This window comes from Lepidochelys kempii, chromosome 12 (genome assembly GCF_965140285.1).
Source record: "Lepidochelys kempii isolate rLepKem1 chromosome 12, rLepKem1.hap1, whole genome shotgun sequence".
Classification (NCBI taxonomy): domain Eukaryota; kingdom Metazoa; phylum Chordata; order Testudines; family Cheloniidae; genus Lepidochelys; species Lepidochelys kempii.
In genome coordinates, this window is record NC_136391.1 from 26538242 (window position 1) to 26565623 (window position 27382).

A 27382-nucleotide genomic window follows, 5' to 3' on the forward strand; every position below is an offset into this window, starting at 1 on the left:
GCCACAAGATTGAGAGTGGCTGCGATGAAGGAACATGTATACAGAACTGACCAAAGACAGCCTGGATTCCCAAAATGAACATCATGCTAAAATAACAGGCCAGATGGAATTTCTGGAACATAGAGAATTGACAGAGGAGTTAAGGTGTGAACATAATTTACCTGGACTTCAAAAAGCTATTGAAACAGTTCTGCACACAAGACTAATCTGCAAGGTTCTAGTTAGATTTGGGGGAAGAGCTGCTAAAGTGGATAAAGAATTAGGTTGGGGAATGACAATTTAGCAATCTGAACACTGAATTATGCATGGAGATGGCATAAAAACCTCAAGGATCAGGATTTAGTTTTATTATTATGATTATTATTTAATTGTATTATTGCATAACAAAAACTTGGAAGAAAGCAAACTTTGAAAGGGAAGCAGAATCAGGAGTAATAGGATGGATCAGGAATATGCACAGACAGTTTGACTTATGCAATTGACCAGATAGGTATATTTGGTACTGAGGTGAGGGAGAAAAACATTTATAAACAGGAATGTACAGTACAAAGGACATATACCCTAGTTAAAAGAAGTACACAGGATTTAGCCACATGACTTCCATTGACTTTTCTTGTTGACTTTAACGTGAGCTGCATGACTGAATCCAGTTCAAACCTTTGAAACTGCAGGGGATACAAACTGTGACAGACCCAGATCAGTGGGGTACAGGAGAAGGCAAATATGCTGGCCACTGGATGAATAGTTTTCTGTTCCCTTAGTAACCGGAACAGGGGCTGCCCAAGAGCAATCAGGAACCTGGTAGAAGCAATTAAGACAGGCAAGCTAATTAAGACAGCTGGAGCCAATTAAGAACTTACTAGACTCAATTATGGCAGGAAGGCTAATCAGGACACCTGGTTTAAAAAGGATCTCCCATCAGTTAGTGGAGGGGGCATGTAAGGAGTGAGAAGGTGTATGCTGGTGGACTGAAGAGTACAAGTAGGATCAGGCTTCAGGAGGAAGATCCTGCAGTGAGGGGGAAGGCAATGGGGAAGTAGCTCAGGGAGTTGTAGCTGTCATGCAGCTGAAACAGGGGACATTGTAGACAGCTGCTATCCACAGGGCTCTGGGCTGGAACCCAGTATAGAGGGTGGGCCTGGGTTCCTTCCATCCCCCCCCCAACTCTCTCTAAAATGTACTTTATGACTGGGTTTAGTGAAATGCAAACTATTTATAAAGATGAAAAGGTATGGAATGTTGTTGACATCAATGGGGGCTAAGCACTTTTGTCTTTCCAAGCAGTTTTGCAGAAGTGGGAATCGTACATGACAGAAGTTACCATTTTGAAGGTCTTAGTCTACACTATAGTGAGTTATACTCTTTTTAACTACAGAGAGAATTGGGGTGACTTCAAATTCTTATGATAATTATTGAATACTAAACAACTTATATATTTTTTCCCCCTCTTACGTTGCCTCATGTACTGTTACCTCCTCCGCAATATTTACATCTCTCATACGTTTTCTGATTTAGGGCCTGAGTCTCATGTCATGTACATTGGGGTACATCAAGAGCACCCTCCTTGAAGTAAACAGATATACAAACAATGTAAAATTGGTAAAAGAATCAGGCCTTAATGCTTATGGGTAAGAGTCTGATCCCCATACATGCTCTGAATTGTGATTTCATTGGGCCTGCTGAAGAAAGGTACAACTCAATATGAGTAAAAGTGGAAGGAGTAGGACATTAAATAATGTTTCCCCAGTCTGAAAAATAAGAATCTATTTGAAATACTAAAGTGTGTGTGTCGAGGGGTGGGGGGTTATGTTGTAAGTGACCACTACCATCATCTTATTTTTCATTTCTGGGTATTTTGTCTTTTTAATGAAAATGCTCATTAAATATAATATTCAAAAGTGTGTGTTTGGGGGGGGGGAATGGCAAATCTGCATCTTCAGTAGCTTTCAGATTTTATCAGCTTAGTGCAATCATGATGTAGATCAATAATATTATACTTCATACAAAAGCAGCATTACAGAAATGATTCTGGCATGCAACAAACTGCTTATTAACGTCTCTGAACCAAAGAGTATAATTCCCAATGGTGCCAACATTTGGTAAGCAAAGAAAACTCTCAGGAGTTTGTTTTGTAAAAATGTCTGTTTTGTTATATTGTCTATAATAGATTGTCTAACCCAAGTAAAGACTAGATAAAACAGTTTGCGGCTTCTGTGTTTTTATTACATTTGTATTTTCCCATGCAGCTTTACTCTCATAGTGACAGAAACCGTTGCAAGCTTATTTAAAAGCCCTGTCATGAATACATCAAGATTAAATTTCAATAGGTGTTTACAGTATTTGAGGTAATATTACTTCTGATTTTCCCACCATGTTTATTCTGAAATTCTTCTTAGCAGTAAAACTGCAGTATAGCTAGGAGACTGATGGTAGGAGTTTTTAATAAAGGGCAGACAGTCCTTCTGCTTTAATCTGGCTCAGCATTTTACTTGTTTTTCTAGCTGTTCGTTATCATTCTAAGAACATACAAAGAAAGTCCTTAGTGTTGATCCAAAGAGTTTTTTTGTTTTTTGTTTTTGTAATGAACTGCCTTGCCCTTTGCAAGGCAACCCCTGATAGAACTGCAGTGCTAAATTGGGTAGGGAACATATAGCCTAATTCACAGCATCCAGGAAAGCTAAGGACTTGACCTGAAGGTTAATTCTTAAAGGCCAGATTTTACTTGGGCTGTACAAAGGTGTGTGGTTTTGAGGGAAGGGACCTCCCTAGCCCGGCCTGCATAAGTGCCAGGCAGAATTGCAATCCATTTACTCGGGGACAGTAGGGGCTACTTTCTCCCTACTCACTTGGGGTACTTGGCAGCCCAAGGAGGGCAGGCAAGAGACAAGGTCATGGCTCTTCCCCTGATGTGCGAGCCACAGGGTAGAGCATACTTCATCCCACAAAAAGGATGTTCTCTGTGGGCCCAGGAGGTATTCTGCTTCCCCACACACTCCTAGGTTGGAGTTGACAGTCCTATCTCCTTCACTATGGTTTGTGCAGTCATGTCCGTAATGATGGAAAGTAAATGTGGCTGTTTTCCTCTGTGCTGTGACTGCTTCTGCTCTAGGCTCAGATTTAGAGGTGATATGAATGCAAGGCTTTGTCTGCACTATCACTTTTGTCAGTCAAGGGTGTAGAGAAAAAAATACCCCGACCCGTATAAGTTTCACTGGCAAAAGTGCTGGTGTGGACAGTGCTATGTTGGCAGGAGAGGCTACACGGGTGTGCTGTAAGGTCCGTAGTGTAGACATAGCCCAAATTAAACATCAGTAAATTAGGCTCTATGCTTTTCCCACTACAGTCCCTCTGGGTGTGTAAATGATCCCATTTTACCCTATCAGCCCATGCCTGGAGCCCCAGCCCCTGAAATCTCATGATAACATCAGAATCTGTTTTTATTTAAAAAAAAAAAATTACATTCTTGTGAAGGAAACCTAGAAAAAATAACCTGAATGCTGAGTCCTCTGCGTGAAAGATTCTGCAGACAGCCTGAAACAAAAGCATGTAAGCCACCTATTCATTCCAATGAGGTTCATTCCGAACCTGTTGTTCTTGTGGGGAGCTGACAATGTGATATTAGCAGGGAGGTCTTCGTGGGGAGCCCTCCCTGCCACCACCCCATCATGGCTCTGCCATCAGATTCCAAGCTACCAGAAGACAAGGAAAGATGGCCTGGGGAGGGAGAAGGCCCCACTTCTTTAAGAGCAATGATTGTGTGGAACAACTGTCGTGTAAGGCTTTGTCTACACTACCACTTTTGTCGGTCAGGGTTGTGGCGGGGGGGAAACCCACACCCCTGACCAACATAAGTTTCACTGACAGCGCTGTCCACACCTGCACTTTTATGTCGGCCGAAACAACATCACAGGGAATCAGCAGGGCACAGATTTGAGAGCAACCAGGAAAAGTTTTTGCAGCCAGATGCCTGAACTGCACTTACACAGCCAGCCAGGTCAGAAAGCTTGAAACCATCACCAGAATTCAGAATTGGGGGCGATGTGAAGGAATTGTGGCATCCTTTCTTGTTGTCCAGGATTATAGTGGATGCAGACACAATGAGCAGTGTCAGAAGCTATACTGTGGCCTTAGATATTATAGTTTCCAGCTATCACCTGCAGACACAACTGATTTTGATAGCATTCTATCCTAGTTTGAAGCTTAGCGTGTGCCTAGACAGAAAGAAACCTTTGAAGGATTTCTCTTCCACATAAGAGCACAAAAGGCACATGAAAGTATTGAGGGATATGGTCCAGACGTGAAGCTCAACAGCCAGTCTTGCAGTTTTGGTCCTGTGGTGAATGAGGGACATCTCTGTATTATTTGTCTTATAAACGTAACGTGCACCTCAGTTTACTTGTTTGATTTAACTTACTGCAGTCAGGCAGAATAATATCAAAGGGGGCTGCAAGGAGGAAACAAAGAGGCAATGAAACTATGGCAAAGTATCATTGAGAATACCAAAGGCTTTTGGGGAAACAATGGATAATACCTCCAGCCTGGCTCCAACTGGGCTTGCGAGGTTTATTCTGCCCAGGCCAAGCCCAGGATCAAAGATCCTAGCCTAGACAGGAAGGGATGGGGGTTGAGCAGCCAGCAGCTGGAGGGGAGTCTACAGAGAGAGACACAGAGATCATGCTGCAGCAGTGCAGTCTATTTCTCCCAGCCCAGAGATGGAGGAAACTGCACTGAATAAACTTCCCGAAGTTTGCATGGAAAGATTAAGGTTTAGGTATGCGTATAGGCCCTTGTTGCTTTACCCTTCGTCTCTGACTGCTATGTCCCTTTGGGTGAATGAATAAATAATGCTTTGTTTTGAAGAAGTTTCTTTTTAGTTCTCTTAATCAGCTGTGGGTCTCAGGCTTTTGGAGAAAATGAGTTTACAGGTGTCAAATATTGTTGGACTTATTGTGTTAACCTGGCTGGGAAATGGGCTCTGTCACCCAAAGATCCAGTCCTTGAGTGGTTACACCATGGGGTTCTACCCTTGAGAGAGGTGCAGGAAGCTAGGCCTGTCACCTGTGCGGTGCACTTTAGAGGACACAAAGGGGTCTAAGGTGCAACTCACCCTGTAACTCTGATAGGCCTTACAGGAGAGTCTCTGATTACAGACAGACTGGGTGGTGGTCTGAAGAGACAGGAAAGTAAGTGAGCATTTGCTGGGAGATTGTGTACTGACTTCAGAAAAAGCCATACAACCTGAAAAGCAGTGGAACACACAAAATTTCAGGTTCAGGCTTTAAGTAGGGAAAAGAGTTAAGAAACGATTCATGAGGTTATTGTGCAGTGGAATATGAAGGATGGACATGAGGGGAAAAACACGAGGAAATCAGGCAGCATAAGAAATGGCATCAGAACTTTGCAACAGACAGGCCAGATGGCTGTGTGGGAGGTGTGGATGTGAACGTGCACATAGATCAGCCAGCATTTGGACAGAGTCTGCCGCAAGTGCAACCATTTTGCAGGACAATGCAGGCAAAAGAAAACAGTAAACACAGTAGAGTTGGATGGGAACCCAAAGGTTTTGTTTCTTGGGAAAATCTGTGAATTCAATTTTTTTTCCCCAATCTGAAATGGAACGCAACCAAAAATTTTTAAATTCTCCATTAAACAAAATTCTGAAAAACAATTCATTTTGGGTTGATCAAAACATGCTGTTAAATTCAAAATGTTTCATTCCAATTTTGATTTTTTTACTCACTTTTATCATAACAGAAAAGTTATAATGGAAGTGAGTAAAATGGAAAATCAAAACATCCTGTTCCAAAAAAGCTGAAATGGAACGTTTCAACTTTATCAGAACACTCATTTTAGTTTTTCTTTTTAGACAAAATGTTGTTGAAATTCATACATTTTTTAGAAATGTTTTGTTTTGAGAAATCTGCATTTTCCCATGGAAAAATGTTCCATCAGAAAGTTTCCAACCAGGTCTTAAATGCAGTGAAGATATCCAGTTTTGGCTTCACTGATTTGGGGGGGAAGGGATGTTGTTTCTAGGGACCAATTATCAGAGCCCTGGTACATGGGGAGAGATGACTGTAGCACTGCTAGCTAAGCAGAGTATGGGTAATGGCTGCCCAGATTCCAGTAAATTCAGCTGCACTGAGGCCTAAACAGAGACGGAAAGTGAACTTCTGAATTTCAGACCAAAGGAGACGAATCAAATTTGGAAGCAGCTTGGCGTGAAGCCGATTCAGAGAAAAATTTCCTCTATCTCATGAAAGGGGACAGGTGGTAGCAGAAAGAAAAGGAACATCTTCTTGAATGTATTCCTGTTGTTTCAGAAGGAACCAGACACAGAGGGACAAGAGATCATCCACCTGACAGACTCCAGATGTACAGAAGGAGATACTCCTGTATGAGACGGTGACCAATAAAGAATTCTTCAAAGCTGCCAGAACTAGCACCAGACTTGCAGTACTGTTTCTAACCACACATTTTGGTGTGCAACAATATGCCAATTCCAGATCTAGGTGCAGAGTTACTGTAAAGAAGAGACCAAGTGTGGTGACTTAGTAGCAGATTCAGCCAGAGCCTTCACAAAGACAAATGTTTAAGTTTAATTAGGTATGGCTGTATAGAGCAGCTATTGTTGTTGTGTTATGATGTGGGCGTGGCTGCAGAGATCAAACAAAAGTCATGCTCCATTTCGGAAGCCAGGGTGCTCTGGATTGCAGGGAGCTGTAGCCTGCACCAGGCTCTGGCTGTGTTATGGTCCTCTAATGTGTGGGGGGTTTTGTTTGTTTTTGTTTATTTTTTTAAATAATTAAATACAAATTCTCTATGCCTAAAAAAGAACCACAACACAGTGGTGATAGGCTTGTGCAGTACGCCTGGTCACTGCCAGCTACGGGAAGAGCAGGCCCAAGGAGGAGGGTAGTGCCATAGGGCCCCATTTGGTGTGTGTTTAGGTCCTTGGATTCTTTAATCTCACCCTGAATCAACCAGCAAAAAGACATACACTAGTCCTGTTTGATTTTAGACCTTGATTGCTTTTCCTTCCTACCTCCTGACCCGTTAGTGTAATTGCCACCTTTTTACACACATGCTCACCTTCACTTATGCCCACTTACCAACATGTGACTTATATCACCATCCACCTCACTGCTGAATTTGGCACTAGGAGGGGGCCGGTGGGTGTGTGTTGATATAGCTGGCATTGTCCAAACTAACAGCTAAATGAATACTTTAGCTGATGCTTGGTGTCTAGGTGATCTACAAAGGGTTAATATTTTCCAGCAGCAGAGACATCCCAAAAACTATACACATGATTGTGCATATATCAGGCCCTGATATGTTTTCATCTAAACAAACCTTATTATTAATTAGTAACTTTAATTGGGATAGATTCCACTGTCTCTTCTAAAGCACTCTGGGAATCTGAATTACTTACCATATTCTAGCAGATCCTGACCACAGAACCTCTTTCCTTGGAGATGCTGACAAGGGAGAGGCAGGTTCAGATACAATCAGAAGTGAATGACCAAAAGATCTTATGTTTTCTGGTATATAACATTGTGACTGAGACCATCTGAGTCTCAGTGCAAGAAGGGGCATCTCTTAGAACAGGAATGCTCCAAACACACTTTCTTTCTGAGGGGTGGGTAGGCTGCCCCCACTTCTCCCCACTTAACACGGTGACGTGACTGCCTCATTGTATTTCTATTCAGCACAAATGGAACATGGCAGCTGTCCACGTACAATCATTTGTGACATTTCTTTCTGTGTTTGTTTCTGCTGCTTTCATTTTTCAAGAACATCACACAGCATTTATAAACAGCCAGGTTATTTATAACTCCTCCTATTCCTGCTAAATTTAGTGTCATGACTAGAAATTATATGTTTATTAATTGGTGCTTTTGAGTCAATGAGCAGTGTCTCTTCAACTCAAGAATGCTCACAGACACAGAACATTACCATGGGAGCAAATGAATTAGTGAGTGAAGGAAGGAGATGATGAATGGTTGAATATTCACTTGTGGCTTGTGTTTGTTTCATATTTACATTTAGTAAATTGCACCATAGCCCATCCCTCTCTTTGGGCCAAGAGTGGGTCTATCCTTTGCACAGGTGTGCAGTGAGCAGGGGCCTTCCCCTCCACTTGTTGGGCCTGCATAAAGGTCTGGCACAACAGCAGTCCTTGTATTCAAGGGAGCCCTGGCGCTATGTCTATATACTCTCCTGCTGGGATCGGGAGCAGGCAGAATCTTCCACTAGTCCATAGAGGTGGGGAAGTATGCAGCAGTTCCAGGGGAAAGAACATTCATACCACAAAAAACACCCTAATAGTGACTGGGTGTTCTCAGCACAGTTGCAAAGGCTGAGCGGGTTAAGAGAATTAACTTATTTACATGACTTATGCTTAGAAGCAGTTACACACTGCAACCATGCCCTTGAAATATGTGGGGCCATGAGGGAGGCCTGCGCTGTACCTGCCCTGTGAGTAAGCAGAGTAATTCAGTGTCCAGGCACCTTGAATGGCAAAAAGTTCATGTGAAAATTTTGATGGCATTTACAATAGATGCTTCTGATGGCTCAGTGTTATCCTATGACTCTCACACTCAGGTTTACTCCTTAATTACTGTCTTTTGGCCCTTATTATTAATTGTTCTACAATAATCACGCTAATTTAACATAAATGTATCAAACCCTGCTCTGCCTCCTGCAAATACATGTTTATGTGCATATATTATCACAACTAGTTGCTGTACTGTGTTCCCAAATCAAGATGGATCAGAAGCTGGGTTGCTTTACCCCAGCCTTCATCTTACCTTTAACTCGCTATCCTTTAATAAAGAGCAGTTCCGATTTCTAATGCAGCCAGCTCTGTCAGAACAAGGCTTTCTCACTGCAAGCTGCATGTTGCGACAAGGCTGACGTGGCTGTGAAGTGGTAAAAGAAGATGCTGTTCAATAAATATTCTGTTTTGTTCTCAGTTTCCTCCACAGTGTAGAAACTAAAGCTCCTCCAAGACAAAACACGGATGGGATGAGACTAGAACAAAGCAGAATCAAATCAGCATTCCCTTCCCCTCCCCTGCATATCTTCGATTCCACAGTAGCCCCTCTCGGTGAATATACCTTGACATGAACTTTGTGGCTCCTCTTTTTAGAGGTAAATGTAGCTGGCTGGGTGTGGCTCGGGCATGAAAGAAATTCCGTGGAGCCCTGTTCTATGGTGCCAAAACCCCTTGCTGGAGAATAAGGACTGTCTCAAGGGAAGTGGAGTCATACAGCTAAAGACCAGGAGGACATGTCCCTTTCTGGATTTTGCAATGAATCATGGGATATTCCTATGGTTGGAAGCCCATCTCCTACACAATACTGCCAACCCTGCCCCCTTCCCTTGACTAGACAATGCATCAGGAACTTACAGAGTTCAAGGCCTAACCATAGGCGCCAACACCACGGGTGCTCCATGGAAAATTTTTTGCGGCTTCTTAGCACCCACCAGCAGCCAAACTCCCCTCCTCCTTCCCAGCACGCCCGGATCAGGTATTCAGAGGCTGGGGCATGATGGGGTGTGTGTGTGTGGGAAAGAAGTGGGGGCTTGGAAGAAAGGGTGGAGTGGATGTGAGGCCTGGGGCAGGGGCAGGAAGAGATAGGGCAGTGGGGGGCTTGGAGGAAGGGGAGGAATGGGGGCAGGGCTGGGGCGGATGGGGCTTTGAGTACTCCCCCAGGTAGAGAGAGAAAGTCTGCACCTATGGGCCTATCTGTACCCTCCCTATGGGCTCGTCTGTGTGAGAGCATGGTATTAGTGCTACCAGTTATCACACAGTGTGTGAGGATTTTCTGCAAATCAAACCATTATGATGGTAGTATCAATACAAAACAAAAATCCCTCTTGCAAGCAGAAAAAAAAAACCCAGTGTACATGCACTTCAGCCAGTGACACTGTTTGGCTTGTTCAGTTATGGAATCCCATGTTGACCTCTGTTAGAACCAGCATGGAAAAATGCTGTCAGTCGTGTACTTTATTTTGTGGTTTCTGAAAAGACCAGCAATGTGCTAACTGCACTGCAGTCTCCTGAAAACAAATGGTTCTGCTGGTCTACTGAGTTGGTGAGCCAAGAAGCCAGTGAATTCGGATAGGTTGGGGTGAGGTTATCACTTTGTGTCAAATGAACATGCTTTTCCTAAAACAACAAACACGATAGAAACAACTCCTAACTCCTTGCAACCATCTATTTGTTTTGTGATTCCAAAGAAAACTACATAGTAGATATTCCACTACACTGCGCCATTGCTGCCTGATGCTCTGCTTTATGTTATGCGGCAATTTATTGCTTCTGTATACATTTATTTTTCCGCTGTGCCTTTCCTGATCTTTTGAATTATCAGCACTGTATCTGTTTCCTTAAGCTAAGACATTTTTGATGAATATTACACGGGTTGTATTAAAAAAGGAAAACAGAATTAAAACAGAAAAGAACACATTTATAATGTAGACAAGGATTTCCCCCCACCCCCCAATATTTTCATTATTTTTCATTAGGGATTGCTGTTGTTTTATTTCTTCCATGACAACCTCTGTAGTCGTTTTAGTTTATAATGAAATATGGTATCTGTTCTGATTTTTCTTCTTACTTTGGTTTATATTCCGCCAAACCTGTGAACACCAACTAACATTTCTTAGATTTTTTTTTAGTTTGGTTTTATCCCAATGGCATCTCCTTTTCCCAGTCTGCGGAGGTTAAGGGGTTTAACCTGCTTCTCTAATTTATTCATTTCCATCACCAGATTAGCCTTATGTCCTTCCCTTTAGCTTTCAAGTTCTATAGTGTGTTTTCAAAAAGAGATTGAGTAGAGTACTTTGCATATGCTCTTGTCAGCAAAGCTAGCTTGGACAGAAAACATCTGGAGTCCAAACAAAACTTGTGCATGAATTCAAAATTTGTATCCCCATCCGATCTGCGATCTGCAAAAATGGTCCACGGACACCCACAGATTTGCAGGGCTCTACTTGTGGGAATTGGGCTCAGCAGCTAACCTCCCTTTCTTTTATTAAAGTAATGAGTCCTCCCTTTGTATTTCATTGACTACCTCCAGTTCCATACTTCCATCCATAAACCCCTTCCTAGCCAGAATTAGATTTTCCTGGAGCAATGTACTAATCCAAAACAACTAGCTCACTGACAAGCTCAAGATGCAAATTTCATCCCCTTGGCACTAACCCATTGGTCCCAAGAAGCAGAAATGCATCCTAGTGCTCCTGCCACTGAGCCAACAATTTCAGCCTGAGATAAAGAGAGAGAGAACAACATTCGTCTTCCCCTGCTAAATGAAAATAAGAAAGTTCCGTCTCCTTTGTCAGTCTTGCTGCCCTGAGTCAGTGCGATAATTTACACTTTAGTGACACATAAAAATCTTGCCAACACAGCTGATTACTACAAACAGTTCTGACATTTTTCCTTTGTGAAAAAATTGCTAGAATGGCTGAATGCATCCAATGAAGTGAGCTGTAGCTCACGAAAGCTTATGCTCAAATAAATTTGTTAGTCTCTGAGGTGCCACAAGTACTCCTTTTCTGTTTGTTCACAGTAAATGCAAAGGGCTAGATTTTCAGAAGTCTTCTGCACCCACAGCAGAGGTCAGATTTTCAAAAGAGCTCAGTTCCTATTTGGTGTTTAAATGAAGTGGTCAGATTTTTAAAAGTGCCCAACAGTCAGTTGAACAATGAGAGCTTCTGGATGTCCAGTTTATTTACACTGCTTACACATGCCACTCAGTACATGTGCACCTTTGTTCCCTTCCCCTCCATGCTGCAGGCAGCAGAACAGGGAAGGAATGTTTGGTCCAGGGTTTTGCTTCCCTTCAAGACAGATTAATTCTTTTTGTTCAACTACAAACTGTATTTACTAGTTCTGGTGAAATGCTATTGCTCATGATCATGACAGGCGCTAGCATTGGCTAGTCTCACACATACACAGGTTTTTTTCAAGGTTGTCCATATCTGCCAATGGACCTTATCCTGCCCTGCTTTTTAACTACTGCCTTCTCTCTGGAGCACAGACTAGCAGTTCTGAACATTTCTCTGTGTCCATATCACTATGTTACCAGAGCTCTTCCACATGGGACTCAACTGAAACCACATAAAAAATTTCAGTCATGACCTAAGGCAAATCTGAACTTAGATTTTTAAAGAAACCTTTGGGTCCCCTAGCCCCTTTGTATTTTTTAAATTTGCTCTCCTAGCCATTTTTCATCTCGTCTCCAATTACCTTGTGTTTAGAGTTTCCTTGGGGTATGCTGGACCTAGCCTCTTGGGGGTTACATGTAAGAAACTTCAAGGGCCTCCCTGCTTTATGTTTGTAATTGCAAGGTAAGCCAGCAAAATGTGCCCAAACTTGGAAATATTATTGTGTAGAGCTATATGTTGTGGCAAAAAAATTGTGATCCCAGCAGCTGTCAGTGGCTTGCAAGGTTCACCGACGAGTATGGTGAAAGCACAGGGCTAGGAGTCAGGAGTTTCTGATCTGTATGAAGCCACTCATTTCCGGTGATTTTAGACAAGGTACTTAGGCCGCAGTTCAGGAGAGCACTTAAGCCTACAGAGAGACATTAAAGGCCCGTTGTTGAATTCAATACTAACAATGACATTGAGGGAGTTGGAAATATGGTAAAACAGTTAAAACTTAAGCATAATTACAGTTTCTATCCTAAAAGGGTATCAAGAGAAGAATGGGAAAAGCACATACATTTAAACTGTTACAAGTCAGCACTGTTTTGCTAAGTGGTGGTATCTTCAAAGGAATTTATGGTTAACTCTTGAGCAAAGATTATACATCTGATTTCCTTTAACAGCAAGGGAAATATTAGCTTATTTTCTCAACTGGAACAAATCCATGCATTGCTTTTCAGGGCAGTATCTCTTGAGTACATGGAATACGAAGGCTTTTGTTCAGACTTAACAGTAGTTCTACTTGTAGTGTGTGAGGATTTAACAGCAGAAAATTGCTATAGAGTAAAATACAAAAAGAGAGACAGAGAACCTACTTGTTCATAGAGGGATTCAGGTTGATTGATACAGGAAGCTAGAAAAGTATATTCGTAGTAGAATGCACTTAAATAATTCACATTCTGTCCCAACAGGCCAAATTTCATGGTAGTTGTGCAGATTAAATTAAAACCCTGTATTTAGTGCTAAAACTACACTACTCCAGAGTATGCTAGGGTAGGAGTTCTGTTACTTCTCTGAAAGGAGAACTGTTATATTGTGAAGTCCAGTTGAGCTGCAAGGATTTCTGACCCTGCACGATGACATGAATTTTGTGTATGTGTGTGTAATTATTATTAAAACGAACTTTCTATAGAATGGGTGGGATTGTTCTGATCCCTGAATATATCTGACCATACCCAGTTTTCTGTAATATAAGGCACTGCTGTGGACGCACACATGTAACTACTCACATTCCCCCCATGACTACTGTGATCCATGCAATACACAGTACTGAGATTACAGGATTCATGTTGAATATATAGGCCAGTATTATGAGTACTGTGGTAGCACTTGGGAGTCCCTGTCATGGACCAGAACCCCATTGTGCAAGGCGCTGTATGAGCAAAGAACAAAAAGAAAAATGTGTCCCAAAGAATTCACCTTAAGAAACTGTGGTTCCTGATAAGAGTAAGCATGGGCATCCTGCCAGAGCAAGTCTTAAAGATGTCTTGGTATCCACTGAGAACAGTTTGAGCCCCCTTAATCCTCCAGGATGGAGCTATATGCTGAGTATATGATAGCAACCTCTCCTAGAATAAATCTATACAATTTCCTGCCTGCAAGTCTGCTCTGACTCTAGACAGACACCTTGAAAGATGAACTTGGGGACTCAACCTTTCTCAATCCCACCACTGATAATTTCCCAGATCCTTCCCCACCTACTGTGGAAATCCCCTAAGCTTCCCAAAGACAAATTTCCTGATTCCCTCCAGGCTAACAAAGCTCTGCATCTATTACTGGCAAGCTACCTTAGTCACCCCCGCTGCCTAACCCTTCCATAACCCCTCAAAGAACATGGTGCTATGTGGGCTACATCTGCATGTCATTATTCACAAGAGGTCTGCTGAAATCTGGGCTCAGTTCTGCCCCTAAAGGAATACACAAATACAGGGAGAGACGGCAGCTCTGCCATTCACTTTTATGTATACAACAAGAATGCTGGCCAGCAGCTGGTACATTCCCTACTGAAATACATGAGTGATGGGCACCTTCTAAATACTATGGCCTGATTCTCCACTGTGTTACACCCATATAACTCCACTGATTTCAATGGTATTACACCAAAGTAAAACAAGTATAACAGGGTGGAGAATCAGGCCCCATGTCACTTTCTATCTAAACAGTGACATAGAGAGAGTGTGCCCGCACTGTCAACCATGCCTTCCCTCTCCTCTAATCTCCTTCACAACTTGTATGAAATATAGTATCTTGGACTTTTAGAGGAGCAAGCTCTAATACTGTTAGGGCCCATATAACTGCAGTTTTAAACACACTTACTCATGCTTTTCGTGGTAATCACAGCTCAATGAAACATTAAAATAGAAACCAATCCACTGAATCAAACTGAAATGAACAACTAAAAACTTATTGAGTAAAAGCAAACCAAAGGCAATAGCTTTTTAATCTTTCAGCTCTCCCCTGGCCAAATCCTAAAGTCTTGGCTCAAACCTTATTCAGGAAAAGCTCCCACTGATCTTAGTGAGAGTTTTGTCTGAGCAAGAACTTTGGGATGTGGATCATGATCCTGCAAGGTCCTGCTCAATGCCTTCCTCAGCCAGTAGCTTCAGTGGAAGTTGAGGAGCCTCATCTTTCAGGATTGGGCCCTGAGCCCCAGCATCTGCTATCGCAGACCAATGCCTCCTCTGTACTTTCATTATTACATCACTCTCTTCCTTTGGCCTGTCTCACACACGCACTTCATCCAAAGCATAAATTTATATTCTACCCTCCTCAGAGATGTCCTGGGGTGTTTTGCACAAAAGATTGAGGATACAATGTGATCTTTAGTCTCTTGGTAAAGGACATTTGTCCTTTTCATGACTGTTAGTGCTAGCTACATGTCACAGGGTATTTGGTGTCTTAAGAGGGGATCTGGGTATTTATGCTCAAATACATGCACCTGAGGACTAGATGCTGGTTGCCAAGGACTACTAATGACTGAGAGCTGGAAGAGTCTCAGCTGCACCAAGTTAACAACTTATCAAGGCAAGAGGAAACTTTATAAAGGTAGAGCAGAAGTCTAATTGTGTGAGTGGGGATGAAGAGTGTGAGTACTGTCCCAGTGTTGATGCTGCAGATGGTGGTGGATGATAACCTGAGGTATGTCACTGGCTTTTTTTGGTGGGGCTCTGGTTCTTTCTCCCAAATTTGTGTAAGGAAAGAAATCAATCAATATTCTTCTTTCCCTGATGGACTGGAAGACCTATTGTTAATTATAAAGTGACCTAGCTGTTGAGACCCTTTGTGTATTGACAAAAACAGACAGCAGTAAAACATGAGTTAACAGGGTAGGTAACTGTGGCTTTATAGCAAAAGTACTTGCCTACACATTCCTTCATTTTGGCTTTGTAGTAGATCAGGGCCTCACCATTTTATGTAGATAACATAGCTTTTTGCAAAATTGTCTTAATAAAATATAGGGGTGGCAAGTACTAATCATAGTTTTGTCAGGACAACAAAACTGGGAAGCCAGTGCCTAGTCTGCCCCTGTGGAGCGTGGAGAAGTGTGGGAGGTGAGTGTAAGCCCCATCTAACTCAAGGAGTGGTTATTTCCCCAGTTGTCTTTTAAATACTCTAATCTCCTTTTAATGTCAGTGGAGAAGTGATTTTTTTTCTTAAAACCCCAGCCCCATAATGGGCATGTTGCTTTTGAATATGAATGTTGTTTTTTAAAATGCATGTACTGTATGGTAGCTTACAAGGAAACCCTACAACTGTCATCTGCTGTTATTGCAGAATGATCAACATGGCTTTTTTCCTAATTCAAAAAGCCTTGTATCTGGCTGCCCAGTAGTGATACAAATGGACTTGTAGCTAAGGCTGGAGAGATCTAACACATCTCATATGTGACAAACATCCCTACTATTTCTTCCTATACCACCAGCTTTGCTTGCAGCTATTTTCTTGGCACCACTGTTCATTCATCCTTGTGCCTCCTGCTCTTAAAAGGTTTTTTTGATGCTGAACTTATTTTGTTAACCTTTACTTCTCTCTAAGTGTCTGTCTCCTGCTCTGAATCCTCTACCTACAGCTGATCAGTTTTTCTTAATATTCTTTTGCACTAGCAAGCTGGATTGAGAATTAAACCTTGCCCTTCTATTTCATTTTCTGTTTCTAGCCAGAACTGTTTGTTTAAATGCTTCTTGTTAGTAGCCACCCTCCTCATTTCCCCAACTCAGGTGGTTGGGGTTGGTGCCATGTCCTCAGGCAATAGAACAAATGCTCACTACTGTGAATACAGAATGATCTTCAAAAACCAGTAATTGTGGCCTGGATAAAAAAGCAGGGGCTTACAAACAAGAATTTGGGTGCTTTTTTTTCTTATGGGTGGGAAAAGGAACAACATATTGGGCCAGATCTTGCGGTACTGAGCAGCAACATGTCACACTGATACAAATAGAAATTGTACATGATGAGAACACATGAGGATTTGATCCAGGAATGCTAGGGCCAAAAAGACCATTTGGGCTATCCAGTGTGACTGCTCAGTATGTCATTCCTGCTAAAAATATCTTCTAATGTGTGTTTAGATACATGTAGTAACGGTGCCATATCAACCTCCCTCTGGAATCTGCTCCTCTGTCTAATGTATCTTCTAGCAATTAAGAACTTCCTCTGGTATTTAACTTAAACTCTTCCTTAGCTCCTCCCATTTTTCCTGACCCTTCCATTTTTGTCTTTCACTATTTGCATATTTGAAGTACCATAGATTTTCCTGTTCTAAATGGGTCCCTCAGGTACCTAACACATTGTAGTAACTATTGGTAAAGGTACTGTCTCTGATGGACACCACTATATCTGGTTTTATAAAAATAAAAAAAGTTCTCTCTTCTCCTCCCTCCCCTTTTCAGTCACTGACTGAATTGAGAGTATTAGGTGACATTAATGACACTCTGGGCAGGAGGTGTTTAGTGTTCCCATCCACTTTCATTGGCCTGCTTCAGGGATTGATGTGCTATCAGTGTTTTAACAGGCTCTCCACAATTTCCTTTTAGCCTGGGATAAATCTTCACATCCCTAGCATGTGACTGCATAGACAAGAGAACTAATGGGCTGGGGAATCTATTTTAAAGAAAAATGCTTTTGCCTTCTTCATTGGTTATGGTTTGAGAAAGTACTGGGCAAACAAACTTGTATTAAGTTTATTAGTTGGAAATGTGTATGCTTTGTTCCTGGAAGTTGCACTAAGAATACTGAACTTAACAAACTGTTAAACTTGTATAATTTGAAGCGAGGTGCCTTTATTTGTATAAAGGCCTTGTATTTATGCTGTCTGGGAACAGTTTATCCCAAATGGCGGGTGTCTTTAAAACAAACTGGTCCATTCTAAAGGCAAAAGAGAGGTGCTCCTGTGAAGTATTTTTAGGAGCCCTTGTGGGTAGGGATGACTTAGGGGTGGGTGTATGTGAATTCTGATTTCCCTTAGAGGCAGAGAAACCACTCCTCCTCCCCTTTAGTTTGGTAGTGGTAATTCAGTGATTCTCAAACTCTGGATTGTGATCCCATTTTAATGGGGTTGCCAGGGCCAACATTAGATTTGCTGGGACCGACAGCTGAGGCGGAAGCCTGAGCTTCACCCCGAACCTGGGGTGGCAGGGCTCAGGCTCTGGCCCATTGTCCCCACACCCAGGGTCACATAGAATTTTGTTGTCAGAAGTGGGTCACTCTGCAATGACGTTTGAAAACTCTGAGCTAGGCTCTCCCATAATATTGTATAGTATCTACGACTACTTGGCTGAATTTTTTTCTCCTCCAAAGGTGCTAAGCCCCTCTGGATAGCTATGTATAGCTGCATTATATGAAAACAATTGTTCAAATGGCTGATAAAATTGCCTCTTGAGAAACTACTGATTACCTGCATTCCTTGTCCTGAATGCAGTAACCTATTAGAAAGTGCACTCTGCTGACTTTCACCAACTAGCAGATTTTTTTATTCAGTTGTAGACCTTTTTAGCCTGGTTGGGGCATAAGTTAGAAAACAATCACTGCTTCAGACTCTTGATATGTCAATGGATGAGTGGAACATGTAAGCCATTTAAGCACTGGTTTTACTCAACCTGTCTATCACGTAGAGTCCATGTTGTTCCAGTACCAGCTTTATTCATGGACATTCTCTCACTTATACCAGCTTCTAAGAAGGAAACTGGGGGAGAAGTGGAACAAAACCAAAATAACTCACTGGAGTGAGTAGCTATTAGTATGAAAGGGGTTTGGGGCTGATAGAAATTCATAATAGTAAAATATAGAACACACCTGTGTGCTTTCTGACCGTTTCACCAGCTGCTTGGTAATGCAATTAATTGATTTATTATAAAAGTGCCCTACTAATTACATGAAAAATAGCTGAATCTTCTGAGCGTTACTTGCACAAAAACTGACATCTGCTGTCTTGTTCCAGCCATGTACAACACATTTAATTTCTTCCTTCCTTTGGAAATAGGGATTCCACCATGGACAGCTCTTTAACAGGTGCTTGTTACAGGGCAGAGAACCAGATATTCCATTATGGCCAGAGCAACCTTTCTGGCATCTGTGTCCCTCTTCTCTCGAAGAGGTTTGGAATAATTGTCTGGTATATGCATATAGTCACAGATCCACTGGCTATATGTTCCTCAACACACCTCTCGAGTCTCACTTGTTCAGCAAGGATGGAGTGTCCTCTCCATGTGATGTGGCTGCAAGAGCCTGGGCAGTTATGGAGGCGCTGCTTTGCCCGTGAGTCAGCGTCCCCCTCTTGACTTCACTGGTTTGGACCAAAGGAAGGACGGGAGTCGATACATTTGGAACCAGCTATGCTGCAGCAGTTGCCAGAGCAGTGGAGATGTTCCATCTGCCTGTCTTTCAGGGCTCCACTCCTAGATTGGTTATCAACCAGAGCTGAAGGACCCAATCTGTTTTGTGTGGATGTAGTTGGTAAAACCACTGAGTGAATTTGCTTGTCTGCCTTTTGATCGCATTTCCTCCATCAAGGGTTCCACTACCCGCCTCAGGCACTCATCAGCCCAAAGCTGTTGGTGCTTCCTGAGGTTTCTGGGTTAATTAACCACCACTTACCACTCGGTGTTGGCCAGTACAGGTTGTACTGCTTACAATCATAGTAGTAGCAGGTTTTCAATTCTGACCTGACCTAATGGTTTTGACCTTCCAACTAATGGTTGTATTAGGACAGGGGTTTCCAAAAGATCCTTCAATTACCTTAAATGCAAACCAGCTAGAAGTAGTTCAGCTATTTAGGTTCTACAGTGACCACCAACCTCACACTGGATGAAGACCTAAATGTTCGCATTGGAAAAGCTGCCACCACCTTTAGCAGACTAAAAGAGCATGGAACAACTCAAAGCTGACCATCAAAACCAAAATGCTAGTGTACCAAGCTTGCATCCTCAGTGCACTCATGTATGGTGGGGAAACATGGACAACTTATGCTCATCAGGAGTCAAGGTTGAACAGTTTCTACCTACGTTGCTTACGCTGCATATGCAACACCAAATGGCAGGATAAAGTCACCAATGCAAAGGTTCTTCAAAGGGCAAATTTACCAACTGTTACAGCCCTGTTCAAGCAAAGATGACTGCACAGTCTGGGCCATCTGAGTAGGTTGGGAAACAGATGCATACCCAAGAACATGCTATACAGGGAGCTATCGGAGGGAACAAGAACAGGACATCCCAAGCTTTGCTATAAAGAAACATGCAAGTGAGATATAAAGGAATTGGGAATTGACCCTGACCAATGGGGAAATCTTGGCGCCATTTGTTACACTGATGAAGATGGCAAGTGTCTGTATCAAAATCCACAACAGAAGCTGGCTCCTGCAGTTTGAAGAGAAAAGAGCCTGGAGGAAGCAAGCAGCTCCCAACCAAGATCCATACACTTGCAATAACTGCCAAAAATCATGAAAATCTCATATTGGCCTAGTCAGTCACATGAGACATTGCAAACCATCTACATCATAGGCTGCAATTCCCCCTGTGTCTTGTGGATGAAAGGAGGCCAACAAAGCCTTCCAGCTAAGGTATGTGTGTCCACCTCTAACACAGTATCTGAAAGCCTCACAACCATCAATTAGTCTGTCCTCACACCACCTCTGAGGTAGGGAAGTGCTATTCTCCCCATCTGTAAAATGGGGATAATGAACAGAGGCTAAATGACTTGACCGAGGTTAAATAGGAAGTCTGGTCAAGAGCAGAGACTCGAATCCAGATCTGATAAGTCCTAGACAATGGTTAAACCAATGGACAAACTTTTCTCCCAACAACTTTTTAGAGAGGTTCCTGTCTTCCATCCATGCTATAGTAGACTGAACATAATCTGTGAGAGACAGAGGTGCGGGAAACTCTTTGGGATGTTCTTAACCTCCACACCTCCTCCCCACAGTGCGAAGTTTGGACCTGCTGCACCCAAAGATGTTACTAGAGCACAATTTGGTTTTGAGTATTTAAGTTTCTGAAATAAGGGGATATTTGCCCTTGTGCAGAGAGCTAACACCAGAGCTGTGGACACTGAAGTCCCACTAAAGTAAGTCCTATTAGGGGTTAAGTGCTGTGCCAACCTTTTGCAGGCCCTCTGCAGAGGGGAGAATTTCAACCCAGAAGCACAAAAGCAATGATTATAAAAACTAAATCAAAAAGGAATTGCCATTTTTCTTTCTGTAAATTATGGAGGGCTGAAAAATCTTTCAGGGTTTAAAATCATGTTTGGTCCACTTTATGCAGAAACTCTTCACTTGACATCCCATAGACTCAATGAATCTGGTAAAGGCTGAAATTCAATCTGTCCATTCAGAAGTCTCTCATCATGGTTTATGATCATTGTTTCTCAAAGGAAATTCACTTCCAAAATTATCTGCTTAAATTTTTCTCTTAAGGAATGCTACATGGCAAAACCACCTTAGACTTTTGTTTGGGGAGCAGAAAAAGGACAGGTGTTCTTTCTATCCAGTCAGCTCATCAAAACTACAGAACAAGTAACTAATAGGATCCACTGCAGACCAATAATGTGTGTTCTTAAATGCACAGACTTGTGATGGAATTGCTGACTGTTGGTATCCAATGGTCTGAAAGGATAGATAAATGCAGAGACCTATTCTCTATGGACTTCTGGTTTATCTACATTTGAACTCATCACTCCCTTGATGTAACAATCAAGCTTTTAATAGTCTCTCTTCTCTCCCCCCACCCCTTTTGCAATTATACTGCCTCCAAGGACCCCTTGCAGATCAACTCTGGCTCAGAAGGGAAGATATTAAGGCAGTCCTTGTCCTTTCAGGTAAAGGAACCTAGAAGAAGGTCCAAACCCTCACCAGGAAATCTCCTTATTTGTCTAACATGTAGCCATAGATCTGCTTCCTCCCCTTCCCCTCTCCCCAGAGAAAATGGCAATAAGACTTTTCTAGTGCTAGTTCTTGCTTCATCTAGCATTTTGCATATTAGAGCCAAAAGACTATAGAAGATTCTACAACTGAACAGCCAGGACCAGATTATGAGCTGTTTGTGACATCATTCCATATGCTTTATGAAAATATGCTTGAGATGTACTTTATGCAAGATGGCTCCTGTGAGATCACTGGAAAGGCTATGATTTACTGAATGTAATTATCCAATTTGTATGCCTGTATAATTTCTGTATCTAAAGTTAGGAATATTTGTCTATGTATCGGTATTTAAACTGATTGTTTGGGGGACGCCCACTGCTAACACTTCAGGTACAACAATGGAAAAGCCAGACAGGATGGATGGCCCATCAGCGAGGACAATGAACTGTAAAAAGCTTGGCTTTCCTGTGGACACTCCATACTGCCACTGACTCATGGACACTCTGATCCTACAGACTCAGGTGCTCTTGTCACCGGATAGTAAAACATTACCTGGGACTTCTTGTAACTCTCCACTGTGAGGGAAGTGGGGTCAAGTTGTGGAAACAAAGGATTTCCACCTTATGTAAATCCTATTTAAGGGTGGGGAGGAAAGCAAACAGGGTGCCTCCTCTCCATAGCCTGTCTGCCCAAGAAGGAAAAACTGAAGGCAAGGGGGGAGTCCAGACTGAGACAGATCCAGTCTGAAAAGGAATATAGCTGGAACTCTGAACCAGAGAAACTTTACCAACTGCCTGCAACAATATCTAGTGTGAGATACTATTTGTAACCAATTTCTTTAGTGAAACCAGCTTAGTTTGCATGTTTGTTTTTATTTGCTTAGTAATCTTTGTTTTGTTACCCCTTTACCACTTCAAATCTGCCTTTTATAGTGAAGTTGTAGTTATTAAACAGCTTCTGTAATTTCTAATGGGGAAAGGGGGGGGGCAAGAAGTGTGCACATCTCCCTCCAAATTGAGGGAGGGGGCAAATTTCATAATACAGCTTTTGGGTTTGCATTCCAAGGGAAGTGGGCATCAGAAGCTGGAGCGAGTCACTTATGCTGCATCGTCCCTGTGTGTGTGCTGGCTCCGCAAGACCAGTTAAAGGGGCCCCATGCTGGCAGAACAGGTAGATTCAGTGGTATCTCCACACATCATGTGGCTTCCCAAGGAGTCCAACCCGTCTCAGTTTGAATTTAAACTGTTATAACTAACTTCATTGACCTCAATATTACTCTAGATCTTCATCATTGTAACTGAGATCAGAATCTGTCTCTAGTTCTCTTAATGAAAGCTTCTGCAGAAGTTAGACGTAACAAATAGTGGTGGTGTTTACTTCATCTGTTTGAAATGTAGATGAAATCAGTTTTGCTTAAAGGCTGTTGTGATCTTCTTGTATAAAGAAATTTCTATTAACCCAGCACTTAAAAAAACAAACTGTACTGTCTAGAAATATCAACATTTCTAATTGATATTAGAGGATAGTCTTCTAAAATGCCAGCACACCCAGTAAAGGTCTTGTGTGACAGATTTAATTGCATTTTTACTCCACATCCTAGTCCAGGGACTTGCAAAGTAAGTGAGGCATGCATTCAACTATTTTAATGCTAACTTAAACTCATAATTGTTTTTAAATGGTAAATTATTAAGGGAACTGCACTTTTCCTGTTGTCTCCTTATCAACGATGTGAGGCTTTTGCAAGGGTTGACAGTTTTTCCTCCCTAACAGATTTACATTTGTGGTTGTACCACACTATCCTTAATGAGAAGCTGTGTATGTAGTATAGGCTAAAAACCACACTAATTCTGAGCTTTAATAAAGAGCATTGGTAATTTGTCTAAATGCCTGATTCCTGGAACCTTTGGGTCTGATTTCAAGGTCTGAGTGCTTGAAATGTTCACTGGGAGTTGCTGTACTCAATATCTTGCAAGATCAGACACTAGCTGAAAGGAAGTACTAATTAAAGCATTTTACTAGTTGAAACACAACAAAGGTCCTTTCCATCCTATTGGAAAAAATTTCAACTGGCCTGTAAGTTGCACACACATTCTAGACCTGCCTGTGTAAATAAGGTTTGTACTTTGTGACAGATTGCCTATGTGCCTGTGAATGTGGGTTTTTTTACTGAGGCTGTGACTGAATGTAACACTCAAGGCAGTGCCAACTCAAGTGCCCTTAAGCACACAATCCAATTTTCTCATCCTATCTTGAACATGGTAATGTGCATGGTGTTGCTTTCTCCAGTTGACCTTTTCACTACTTTTGGTGGTCTTATTAGGTTTTTTGAGTGATAGATTTGATTTAACTTGTGACTTGCTGAATTAAAACCCTGTTACCATTATTAAGCCTGGAAACACCAGATACTTTTTGCAACAAAGAAGGATGTCTCACATTTGAAATGACTTTAGTCCCCAAATACTAGAAGTTGGGGACAAAAATAACACTGAATTTGCTGTCAGCAATCTATAATTGCATTTGATTTTGGGGCAACCCAGCATATCCGATGCAGTCTCAAGCTGTGTATGGTATTTAAGTGTTGAATTATAGATTAAGAAAACTGGAGTCCCGTAAATAAGTCTTAAAATACCACTGAAAGAAATAAGGGTTTGTACAGAATGTGAGCAGATGCACCACAAATACACCCTACATGGAAAGGGATGAAACTGCTAATGTAAGCAGGCACCACTGTGTATAGAAAGGCTGTGCATGTGGAATTAGGTTATTGAAAAGTCTGGGCTGAGTGTTTAGAAAGACTTCCTAAGATCAGACCTAGGCTGAACCAAGACCCCATGATGCCTTTTTTTAGCACAACTGCCTAAAATACCCCACAGGCACCTGAGGTGTTGAAAAGCAGAGCCGTGAGGAGAAAGCATTGTAAATGAGCTGGAAAAGCAAGCTGAGAACATCCTTCCTGTGAGCTATTTCTAGATCAGGTGCAACTTTGCTGCTTCCTCAGGTATGGTGCTGGAAGTAATTGGTTACAATCTAAACCTCCCTTAAGCTGGGTAAGTGCCCTTATGCTTTACTTCATGTCCTGAGGTAAAATCACTGTCCGAAAGCTATTACTGATTGTACTGTATGATCAGATGCAAAGGTGATGAGCACCATGTAAGAAACCAGATAACTATGGAGACATAGGACTTAAAATCTGTTGGGATTAGAACCCATAAGTAACACATTTCATATGATGCAAATGGATCCGCTCTTGCACATTTATAGCAATAGTGTGCACAGAATGCAGCTATATAGTATTAAATCTAAAGGCTAAGAAGACCTTTAGGCAAAAATTTTTTTATTCTGCCCAATTGTGTGTGGGGGGGAGGAGGGTTATTTTTGTTTTGTTCCTTGCACACATGGTTGAATTTTCAGATATGGGTCCCTGCTATAGGTGGTTGCTCACATATGCAAATCTGTCAGCACTTGAACAATAGTCATTGCTATACTGAGATTCTGTGGCAATACAGTTTGGGGTGGTGGTAGGTGGGCATAAATAGCATGCTAGTTCATTCATACAGGCTTCCTAACTCATTGTAGTGCGTATTTTAACAGCCCTTGGTATTAGCAACACCTTCTTAAACTGGCAGAGATGCCTGATTGTGGCAACTGCCTTGTATGAAACTCTTTGCTTTTGTTTTGAGACTTTTGGGAAATGTACTAGTACCTTACTGCAGTGGTGCTCAAACTTAGTACACAAGAGGGCCACAAACCTAAGTACAACCTTGTGCTTCTACTGATCTTTCTTTGATAAGATTGAGTTCCCTGTGTCTTATATTTAAAGTTCAGCTTGTTTCATATGTATTTAGATGAGTTGTCTTTTTTAAAAACCCATTTTATGCACTGGCTTCTTTATTTGTCTCAGAAGTGTAGAAAATGGGCAGGGGGGCTGCAGCAGGCACATAGAACACAATGCTAATGAATCTGCCATTTGGTATATTGTTTTGAAGCAGGCTGCAGTCCTTATGAAATGCTCTGCTGGACTGTGTAAGGCCCACAGGCCTGTAGGCTGGACAGCCCTCCCTTACTGTGACACCTTGCACTCAAGTCCCGCTGCAAATAGCAAATCAGTCCTTCCATGGAAATATAGTGAATTCTTGTAGACAAGTTTTTTGCTTTGTATAGGCCTCTCCCCCACACTTGTGGCTATTTATACATGATCTGTTTTATGGGATGTTTGTTCCTCTGAGCTTGTTACAGAAGAAATGCTAAAATGACTCTGGTTAACTGTTTTGTTGATCAGCATGTTTTATAGGGTGTATTTCAGTATTGAAGTGATAGCTTTGCAAACAAATTTAGAAAATCCTATATATTGAAGTACCCCATGTTGCTTGGAATTTATTAGATACTTGAGACTTAAGTAGTAGCTTCAATTCTTTTTTTAAAAAGTAAATCTTAAAATAACGTGCAATTGTTGAAATAGTTCATTTTGCAGAAAAGTTTTAAAAGGTTCCGAAGGCACTATAATGCATATTCAGATTTGGCTTGCAGAAACAGGGACTGGTCAGTTTCCCCTGGTCAAGCATCTACTCTCTCTCAATTGCCATGGCTATCCCAAGATCAAGGCTTTTAATAAAAACAAAAAGAGAAACCCCCACCCCAAAACAACCCAGGTCAAACATTCATCTCTCCAAGACATGAATATTATATACATCTTCCTCCTTCTCCCCCCACTCCTTTTTAGATGTCTGTTATGGGGCTTTTCTTATAGGCACAAGGTCTTGCAAGCAGTCTTCTCCTGAATTAGTACTGATTTGTGGCACAGATGGCAGGGATATTTGGGCAGTGAGTGGCTCTCATAATTACCCTTGAACACTTGTGCATTTTACTACAGCTCCTCAGATCCACTAAGTTGACAGGTGAGAAACCAAGGTCCCACCAAGCCCAGACCTCTTGCATCCTTCTACACAATACAGTAGTTCTGGCCATTATGAAATTCTTAATTATAAACACACACTTTCTGTGCTCCATGGGCTCATGGAGTCTAATTGCCTTTGGATTGGAGACTATATTAATACAGTACTTGTGCTTGTATGAATGCTTTCAATGTCACTTTATGTGCATTGCTGCTGGCTGTCAGTTTATTGTCCCTAGTATAACTCTGGCTCCTAGTCATTCCTCAAACTTGTAGCTATATGCTTGTGTGCATGAGGTTGTGTTAACTGAGAAAATTAGGTCAATGGATGCTTCTAGCTAGTAATTAAGGACAGTAGTGCACCCTTAGTCCCATTTACACTTTGGAATAGGGTTCTGACAACTCTCCTTTTAGCAAGTTTATGGCAACCAAATATAAAAAAACTGAAGTTCAAACTCCTACAGTTTGAAATCGGCAGTTTAGCAATGCAAGAACAAAAATCAAGGGAACAGGCTAGGCCGAAACTGTTAATCACCCATATACTAGTAAATAGTTATCACTGAAATTGTAAGTACTTTTCATAACTTGCATTATCAATTGATAAAAAGTACTCAAGGCATTGCTTGGTCACTGCCTGAACACTTTCCTACATACTGTCTACAGAAATCAATCCTTTGAATACATTTGACATCTTTGCTTTTACAGTAATTCTTTGAAAGGACCCAACGTTTTAACCTGCAGACAGTTGCGGGGGTTACTTTGCATTTGGAAATGTTAATGCAGAGAATGTAGCCTGCAGTTGCTCCTCATGGTTTTGTTTTTGTCCCCCCTTCCCTGAAATTACTGAAGCCACCCATAGCTGCCAATGTTTAATAGATTCCAGCACTGGCTGGGTTCAGTAATTTCAGCTTTTGGATTAT

The 27382-nt window shown here is 41.8% G+C and overlaps 1 protein-coding gene across 1 annotated transcript in view; it reads right to left on the minus strand.

Annotated features, from left to right (window-relative positions):
• Positions 1-27382, minus strand: part of BEAN1 (brain expressed associated with NEDD4 1) — a 119311-nt gene that overhangs the window by 74656 nt on the left and 17273 nt on the right.